Source organism: Taeniopygia guttata, chromosome 1 (genome assembly GCF_048771995.1).
Source record: "Taeniopygia guttata chromosome 1, bTaeGut7.mat, whole genome shotgun sequence".
Lineage (NCBI taxonomy): Eukaryota > Metazoa > Chordata > Aves > Passeriformes > Estrildidae > Taeniopygia > Taeniopygia guttata.
The window spans coordinates 60,531,534-60,540,908 of NC_133024.1; positions in this window are offsets into that span (position 1 = coordinate 60,531,534).

Genomic DNA, 9,375 nt, shown 5'->3' on the forward strand with positions numbered 1-9,375 from the left:
AGAAAGGCTCAGGTTGGGACCACAGAGGATCATCTGGTTTAACCTCCCTGCTCAAGCAGGGTTGTCTTAGAGCACACTGCACAGGATTGTATCCAGAGGGCTTTTGCTATCTCCAGTGAGGGAGACTCCACAACCTCTCTAAGCAATCTGTTCCAGTGCATGGTCACCCACACAGTAAATAAGTTCTTCATGTTCAGATTGAGCTTCCTGCGCATCAGTTTCTGCCCATTGCCTCTTGTCCTATTGCTTGACACCACTGAGAACCACCAGGCTCTATCCTGACACGTCTCCTTTAGACATTTATATATCTGGTGTTTTACTGACAACTGAAGAAGGTTAAGTGCGTGATACTGAAAGCATATCAAAAACCTGAGCTTCAAATCAGACCAAGACCGGGGTTTTGCCTGGGCTGGCTGTCCCCTACATGACTAGAGGCATCACTGTCCTCCTGACGCTGCCCATGCACATGTGTGTGTCCATGAAGCCAGCTCGGTGTCCATCACGGACCTCTACACACAATGGTCAGGGCACAGTTGCCTGCTGGGGGCAGGATTTGAACACACAATAATAGGCTCAAATCCTGCCCCCAGCCCTGCCAGTAGTTTAGTTGGAATTAAAAGGTACTGCTGTGTTGTGACGGTTTTTTAATGCTGCTCCATATGGGCTGGTGAAACTGGGCTGCTCCTTCTGGGTGGAGTCACAGTGTAGCCAGTGGAATTTTTTTATATTCATGAAAGTTTCAGTAATGTGGAAAGACCCTGCGAGGCCAGGGTGGAGGGAAGATGAGGGAGTACAGAGTAAGAGGTAATCTGGGGCCAGGGTTTATTAACTAGGGCAAGCACTGGCACAGAACAACAGGGAGCCCCAGACCCCGTGTCCTTCTGCTGTCAGCAGGCAGCTGCCAGTAAACAGCGATTTTCTTCTCCCCTGATTAGAGAAAGGCCTACAGGAACAATAACTTCTCTGACTGCTGGTATTTACTCTGATTATCTGTTAACTTCTGCAATAAGTGTGTTCCTGAGAAATTTACATTTATTTAAAGAAGATAAAAAAAGGCAAGAAACTCATTAGTCAGTAATTCTTTGGATTGTGATTTAAATAAGCAATTCAACATTATGAGATTTTTGATAAAGCAACGAGATTTGGCAACTCTGAGAAAAAAAACTTTGCCAAGAGGAGTTATTTAAAATTCCTTTGCAATGCCCAACAACCCTCAACATTCTGATTGCAAATAGCTTGGGAATTCTGTTTAAACTGCATAGCAGATAAAATCTCATCAAATAGTTCTGCCTTTTAAATAACTTTTGCTTGCTTTTTTTTTTCCCTCCTCTATTTCCTTGCTTTTGTTCAGGGAAAGATGTAATCAGTGATAGTGTCTGGTTGTGCATCCAGTTCACTGATTTGTTAGTGTCTGTATGGGTGCATAAATAGAAAGAAATAGTTACATCAAAAACAAAGCAGTCCTTCCACTAAATCATTTTCTTCCTCATACTCATTTTGACATCTGAATTATTTAGACTTGAAGTACTTGTGCTATATTTCAGGGCAATAATGTTGGTTTCACTTGAGCTAAAAGCTTGCAGCATTAATAGGACACCCAGAGTTGACAGGTGTGAATATTGGTTATAGGTGATTTCTGTAGCCTGATCTTTCATTCTCCTTGTGCCTGGGAGCTTGTTCCCTCCCTTCCTCTTCACAGCAGTACTACTCCCACCCAACCAGGCCAACACCACCCATCTTTCCCTGGAGCAGCCTACCTACTTCTCAAATTTCTGTTCCTCTTCCAGGCAACATGGACAACTGTCTGCTTTCTACTGCCCAGTGCTTTCCTTCTCCTTGCCCTGGTGATGCAGCCATGTCTGGGGAATGCAGTGGAACAGGCAGAGACTTAACTGTGCTCGTGCCTCTGTGTGGGAGGACGGGGTGAGACCAGAGGTATCAGGGAATGCCTGCCTGTGCCAAGACACAGAAAGTCATTCAAACCATGTCATAGGGGTCATCTGCTTCAGAACAAAGGGAAAGGCTGGGTGAAATGGGCTCCTGCCCCAAACTTGTCCCATGGGCTGATTACTTAAAGACCGAGTGAATACTTTGCTGAATAGACTTCTGAAATATTTGCCTATAAAAACAACAGAGCCTCTGTTCCCCCAGTGGTGGTTCCTCTGTTACCTCAGTTCTTTAGTGCTTTTTGCCTACTTTCCCCTGGGTTAACTTTTTTCATAGCTGTGTTGGTTTTGAGCCAGACCTGCTTCTTTAAAGATCATGCCCCTCCTGAATAACTAAGCATTGTTCCCAAATTTTTCCAGTAGTCTGAGAACATTTTAGTTTGTGTAGCCATACATGGATATTTGCACAGTGAGTTTATTAGACATTTCAGAGCTCTTTAATTTCAAATTGTCTGTTCAATGGCATACTGAATGTATTGTTAAGAACCTTCTAGCATAAGCAAAAATAGCTTATTTTATCTTGTTCAGTTGAGTCTTTTCCAGAATGGGCCTTGAAGTGATGATCTGCAGAGCAAACTGATTCCTCTAGATAGATCTAGGAGCAGCTGATCTGATCTAATAGTTCACCAAGGGCAAGAACCTGAGATGTTGCTAACTTCTCATGTCCCAACTGCAGATTTTCACCCACCCTTAGCTCCTCCTTGGTGTTTGCCATATGGGCCATGAGCCACTTCAACTCAATAACCAGACTGAAGAATATTTAATTTGGAAGAGGGTGTTCATTTCCTTCTGTTTTAGATAGTGAACTCTAACCTCATCATATGGAACCATGCCTTCAGAGTGTGGCTTTAGTTGCAACTAATTTCATGGGACTGTGGGCTAGTGCTGAAAAGTGAGATCTTCCCTTCTTTTATTCATAATTCAGTGCTATTCAGACCTAGGATTCCTCTAGTGCAAAGCATTTTCTTCAGACATAACACTGTGATTCCTTCACTCTAGGTATTCTTACTTTGTTTTTTTTCCATGAACTAGAAAATCACTTTAGAACGTAGAAGCTGAGCTGTAGAGAATCTTGCCTAAGAAACCCAAAGCAGGTGTGTGCTTCAGTTAAAATCTGTGTTTTTTCTGGGCTACAATGCTTTTCAGCTGTCTTCTAGTTTATACATTCCAGACACTAGACATCAGGTGTTCAGTTTGCAACAGCTGGGTTTACCACACCTTAAAATAATAAGGAAAAATACTGATTACAGAAGATACATAACTCCTGAAGGCTCTCAGGACCATGTGTAATAAAGCATTGCAATCACTACAAATAAAAAGGCAGGAGGATATACATGGAGAGCAAAAACGAAAAAGGACAGAACAGTTACTCATTTCTACTTCCCCTAAATAATGTAAAAATAAAATCCTTTCTGTCAAAAATCAACTTAAATAGAAATCAAATATCTTGAGCATTGTTTGGAAGGATTTCACAGCTGTACTTTGGTCTGGGAAGATGAGAATAATTGTCCCTCATTTGTCAAGATGTCATTACACTGTTAATATTTTGAAATGTGTCTGATAAATCATCCATTTCTTATTGCTATTTAAAAAGAAATCTATGTTTCCCTGCTCACCGATGTTGGATAGTGATCTTGGACCAATTAGATAAGACAGGAAATAAAAAAGGTGGCTTTTCTTTTTAGTAATTTTTCTAAAATTACCAGTGTAATTTTAGAATAGGTAATAGATGAGATAAAAATAGATAATACTATGAGCCAAACTTATTTTTGGGGGGAAGGAGTGTGAAACACTTGTATATATGGCCAAAACCAGAGTTTGGTATGCCATTCCAGACTGTTTCAGCACAGAATTAGCTCTGCTTTGAGCTATATTAAACTTGAGTTACACTGATTTCTTCTGGTGTAAATTTGGGCACAGAGCCCTCAAGACAGGAAGTCACCCAGGCAGAAAGCAGTCCTTGCTTTCAGTCTGCTGGAGGGCTTGTGGGGACCAGTGCTGCCTGTGAAGTAGGAGGTGTTGAGTGGGAAAGAGAACCAAAATTGGCCCTGGATAGTGAGAGGAGGGAAAATAAAGAAAGAAAGAAAAAAGAATGTCCTTTGAAAAGGAAAAGCTTGTTTGACAGCTTGGCCACTAGAGATATTTACAATCCTGCCAAGTCTTCCCGGGAATAAAGGAAAATTTTGAGGCAATTACATATGAGATTTTTTCCCTCACCAAGCTAAAAGTTAATGCTGACTACTTCATGAAATAAAACATCCAATTAGAGATAATGAGACTCCTGGGATAACCCCCCCAACACATAGTAATTTTGAGCCTTCATTAAGTTAAATTTGTTTATTTGGAAAAAAATTCTCATTTTCCTGGTGTCTCCTGCTGTAAACTGTTTACCAAGAACTACTGGGACACCCACACAAGCTTCTGTAGAAGCCAGGCTGAAATTTAGAGTTGTTTACTTCCCCTCACAAAAAAATCCAAGGGTAATGATGACAGCTGCAGTCCCTGCTCTCCCACATGCTGAATTCCAGCTAGGCTGATAGGAGTTGTAATTTACTTAGAATGAATCTCTTCCCACATCTCCTTCATCCTTTTATTGTGCACCATTGCCTGCTAAAGATAAAGCTGTCATCTCTTCCTATTTAGACTAGGTCACCTGTCTTTTGACTGGGTGAGTTCATCTTCTAATCTCCAAGATGCTACTCAGATTTTCACCTGCTTAATGCAACTTCCAGACAGGTTTTCAAATACCTGCAGCTGACATCATCTTCAGGTTCTTCCTGAGATTCAGAAAGAACAGAACACCCACCAGAAATAGAGGTACCTGGCTTAAATTAGTTGTGAGGACTGAGCTGTAGGGTAAAGATGAAATGGAAAAATTATTTAGAAACCTACATGAGCAAAAAGTAAAAAAGTGGTTTATCTTCTAGCAGTTGGAGATGGGCAGAGGTAAAACTCCTTATGAAAGAAAAGTCTTTGGACAATCAAGGAAAGTTTTTACTGTCAGCTGAGAAAACAGTATGATGCACTATTCCAAAAGCAATTACAGAATTATTTATGCTCAGCAGCCAAATAAGATCCCACGGGACATTCTGAAATCCAGCAAACTACTAACAGTGCTGGTTCCGTGTGAATTGAGGGGAGAGTTCATAGCTATTAAGCCTGGGAAAGGATACAATCAGTAGTGGTCCGTCCTTTGTGAAGCAGGCCTTGCATGGATCTCTGCTTCAGGGCTCTGCCACTTATTTGGATATTAGCATATCATGCAGAAAGAAACTCTGATGTCATTTAAGGCAGAGTTACTGTGTCTGTAGATGAGTTGTTCAAGGGTTAATGATAAGCCAAGTGAAGAGCTGTTTCTGTAGCTTTGATCATCCACAAGCATAGGTACTGAAAGCCCATTGAAAAGAGTTTCTCAGTAGTGACTCATGTGGATGCTTTCAGGTAGCCAACAGAGCTCTTTAGAGAGTCCTCTTATCTGCTTCCAAAAAGGATGAAGCCACTCAACAGCATTGTCATTGAAGAATCAGAGACTACATCTCAAAGGCCAGGTTTCCTGGGGCTCTGAGCCACCTGATCCAGTTGGTGTCCCTGCCCATGGCAGGGGGTTGGAACTGAGTGGTCTCTAAGGTCCTCACCAACCCGAACCATTCTGATTTCTAAGATGATTTCTATCTTAAATTCACACCAAACTCCCCAGTGGAAAAATCCTAACTACAGTTCATGTTTACTCATATCATGTCTCCTTTTTTTAGCTCAAACTGCAACATAGGACTGACATAAGATCATCAAAAGCCATGCAGTCTTACCATGCCACCTTATGCTAGATAGGTGGCAGTCAATGAAAGTAATCTGACAAGAGTTCATGATTAAGATAAATGTATCCCTGATATCCAGGGTATTTTGAAATTATTCTGGGTTTTTTACCTGTGTGATATAAACTTCTTGTGCGAACTTGTTTCTTGTGCCTTGTAAAGGCACAGAACCTTGCTCAGCTCCACGCTGCCTGTCAAAATTTCATGTTATGCAAATGACAATGCCAGCATTGGCATTGCTTCGTTAAAAGCCGCTTTGTAGGCATGAACTTGAGCACATAAGGCACATATGCTAAAAGCGCATGGGAATACAGAACATGAAAAGCAACCAGTACAATCTGTCACATCTTTACAGACCTCAAAAAGTGTCATGACAGGAGAATAATTTACATGTTTTCATTTCTCTTAACCTCACCAAATTCGTTTCATAACGTCTGCCTTGTCCTGCCCCCATCCCAGGAAGAGCTGCACAGTCACTACAGTAGGAGGGAATGTGACCAGGCTGGGATTGCATTTATTTCTTGTCCCCAGGTGCTTCATAAATGACACTTCGTTTATCTGGTAATAAAGGTGGCAATGAAAAGAATGCCATAGGAGTGAGTTACAAGCATTTGCAGGTAGTGTGGCAGGAGTTCACCTAAGGGAACCCTCTTAGTCAGTCACTCGCTTCTTCCCCCACAGTATCCCTTGTGCTTTTAATTCTTACTTGTCTCTGATTTTGTTCTGGTTACTCAGGGCCTGAGTCATATACCTTGAAATAACAGACACCCTCATTTCCAAATTCAAGGCTCAAAGGCACATGAACAATTATGGTACTTCAAGAAATTAAGGTCCAATTCTGGTAAGGGTTGACCTTGTGAAGTGCTGAGAGTTCTTTCCCTCAGTTCAATATCGTGGCTCTCCCTGTGTTTAACTTTGGGCTTTGGGCTCATTGCTTGCCCAGTTAAGAACGTATTTAAACTGTTTGGTACATTATGGCCTGAGTATACAGTACCTGGCCGATTCCTCTGTCTTGCAGGACAGAGTACACGAGAACACATTTGTGCTAGGACTGCTCAAGTATGTTTCTTCTAGATGCTCATAACTCTGCCAAGTCCTTCTGCCTTCCAAGCTGTGACATTTTGTTCTTTAAAACACAGTGTAGTTCTACTGTTCTTTGAGTATTTTCACAAGAATGGAAGTGCATTCAGCATGGATGCAGGCAGGCTATTTATAGAATTGTAGATAATTGTATGCATTATTTGGGTTGCGCCTGATACAACCATTCCACTGGCACTGTAGAGTGTCCTTCTGCAGTCACCCAACAGCTCCAGCGCCCTACCCAGGCAGTGTAGGTGGCAAGTTAGTGCTGGAGATGGCACTGTGCTGTGCTTTTCCTCTCATCACTACCTGTACCATTCTGTTACGTGCCAGCAAAATTGAGCAATCTCACAGGGTAAACACCAGAACGCAGGAGTGCCTCTGCAGTAGTCCCAAGTCCAAACATATATCTGGTATGTCAGGGTGAGCCTTGGGTGTGCACCAGTCTATCCTTTTGCCTCACCCACTTCTTTGCACCTTTGGTTCATGGGAAATACACTAATGCCAAAAGACAACCATGACACATTCCTCCAGACCCCCAAGCAAAGAACATAATGTTAGTATTCCAGACATGCATTCTGCATGTAATCACATGTCTTGTGTTGGTTTAGGGACCATAAGCCTTCTTTCTCTGTTAACTTACAGTACGTGTCTTTATATATTGCATAAATATATATAGTACAAGTTTGAAAATCTATTTTTCAGGAAACATATTTCATAAACAGGCTTGCTTTTGTCTCTTTTGTGAAAAGGCTATACTATCTCAATGGGATTTCTACTTCTCTCAAGCTATCAGATGCCTGCAAAATTGTCCCTTGCTTATGAGACACACACAAAGCTCCTGGCTTGTGAATTCACATGTGCCACTGGTTTTGTCGTCTTCCTAGACAAGCAGTTGCCTCTCTCTTCTCTCACCAAGACAGGCAATCTAGGTACTAAGGTGCAGTCTCAAAACAAAAGGCCATGCCAGACTGCAGAGATAAAATCACAAATCCATAATCCTCCCTTCTCACCAAGCTCCTCTTCTTGACCTGAACAGAGGTGCCGAGAAAAAAAAATTACAAATTAAATAGTGCCTAATGCTACAGAACTTTATGAACAAGAGGAGGACTCAACACAGATTTTTAAGATTGTTTATGCAAGGAAATTATATTGAAATTCTATTCAGACACAAGCAATTAGAAAAGGTTTCAGAGTTTGGTAAATTCTGCCATTAAAACTTAGAAATTGTAAACCTTAAATTTCTTGCAGAGACTGTAGTTTTGCCCTTTTTTTACTATGATTTTAGTGTCTCTGTTGCAGTCCTTATTACAACTGTTTGCTGTTAATCTCATGTGCCTACTTACCTCAAGACTTGTTTTTATTAAAAAAAAAAAAAAAAAAAAAAAAAAAAGCTATGGTTTGTTTCCACATCTGAACACCAGCAGCAGCAGGCTAGCTGGAGGAGCCATGCAATGCCCCTAGTTTCAGACTGACCTCTAGCAATCCTACCTCCTTCTGGAACAACATCAGGTGTTCACTTCCAAACACCTGATTTTCCAGAAGTAACAGTATGTAGGAAGGGAATCTAACTTTCAGTCACACCCCATTTCCTCTATCTTTTGAAGAGATGACAAGCTTCCATTAAGAGAAGGAGAATTGAAGCAAGTCCATTCTGATTTGAAATTTCACACATGTAGAAGAATATGCTAACCAAAGTTTTCTGAAAATAAAATGGAAAGTGACGCAGAAGCTGAAGTAACTGCACGTGCTGTATTCAAAGCCAGATTGTGAATGGATTCCTTGAAATATCAAATTTTAACTGTAGAAAAGCTGTCAGAATGCATCACATATGAACATAGAAAGACATTACAGTCTGTAGACAGATGAATATCTGTGATGAGAAAAACAACTCAACTGGCTTATAGAGAAATGCTTGAAGCTTCCTTTGTTATGACTACAGTAAAAATACACATCAATTTTCCTAGAATAACAAATCATTCAGTCTCTCTTCTGCTTGGAGCTGTTGGCCATTTGCAGCGTGTTATTAGCAACTGTACAAATGTGCTTTAAAAAATCAAAGAATTTAGTAAGTAAGGAGAATTAATACCTTGCCTATAGCCCTGCCCTTGGAATTACATGGTTTGCATTAAGGAGTCAGTCAGATTAAAAAACTGTAATCTATGCTGAAAGCAAGGACTGGTACCCAAGACCTCCATTTCTCAGGAGAGCAGCTCTATAATTAAGGCATAGAGTTGGGCTTCCTATCATTGCTTGTGCTTTTCCTGGCTTTGCAATTCTTCATTGTGTTGTTGGTTTTTTTTTGTCTAGAAGTCTCTGCTGTAGGTGGGGATGGTCATGCACCTTAACCTCTTGACTCTGGAACCTCTTGACTCTGGCTTAAGGTCTGCTTTTGGGAAGGGAACTGCAGGTTTGAACAGCTCCTCTCTGAGGAAAACCCTCTTTTTAATTCGACTGAGTTATTGGGTCTGACTGAGATAGAGTTCATTTTTTCCTTAGCAGCCCTCACAGTGCTGTGCTTTGCATTGGTAGCTGGC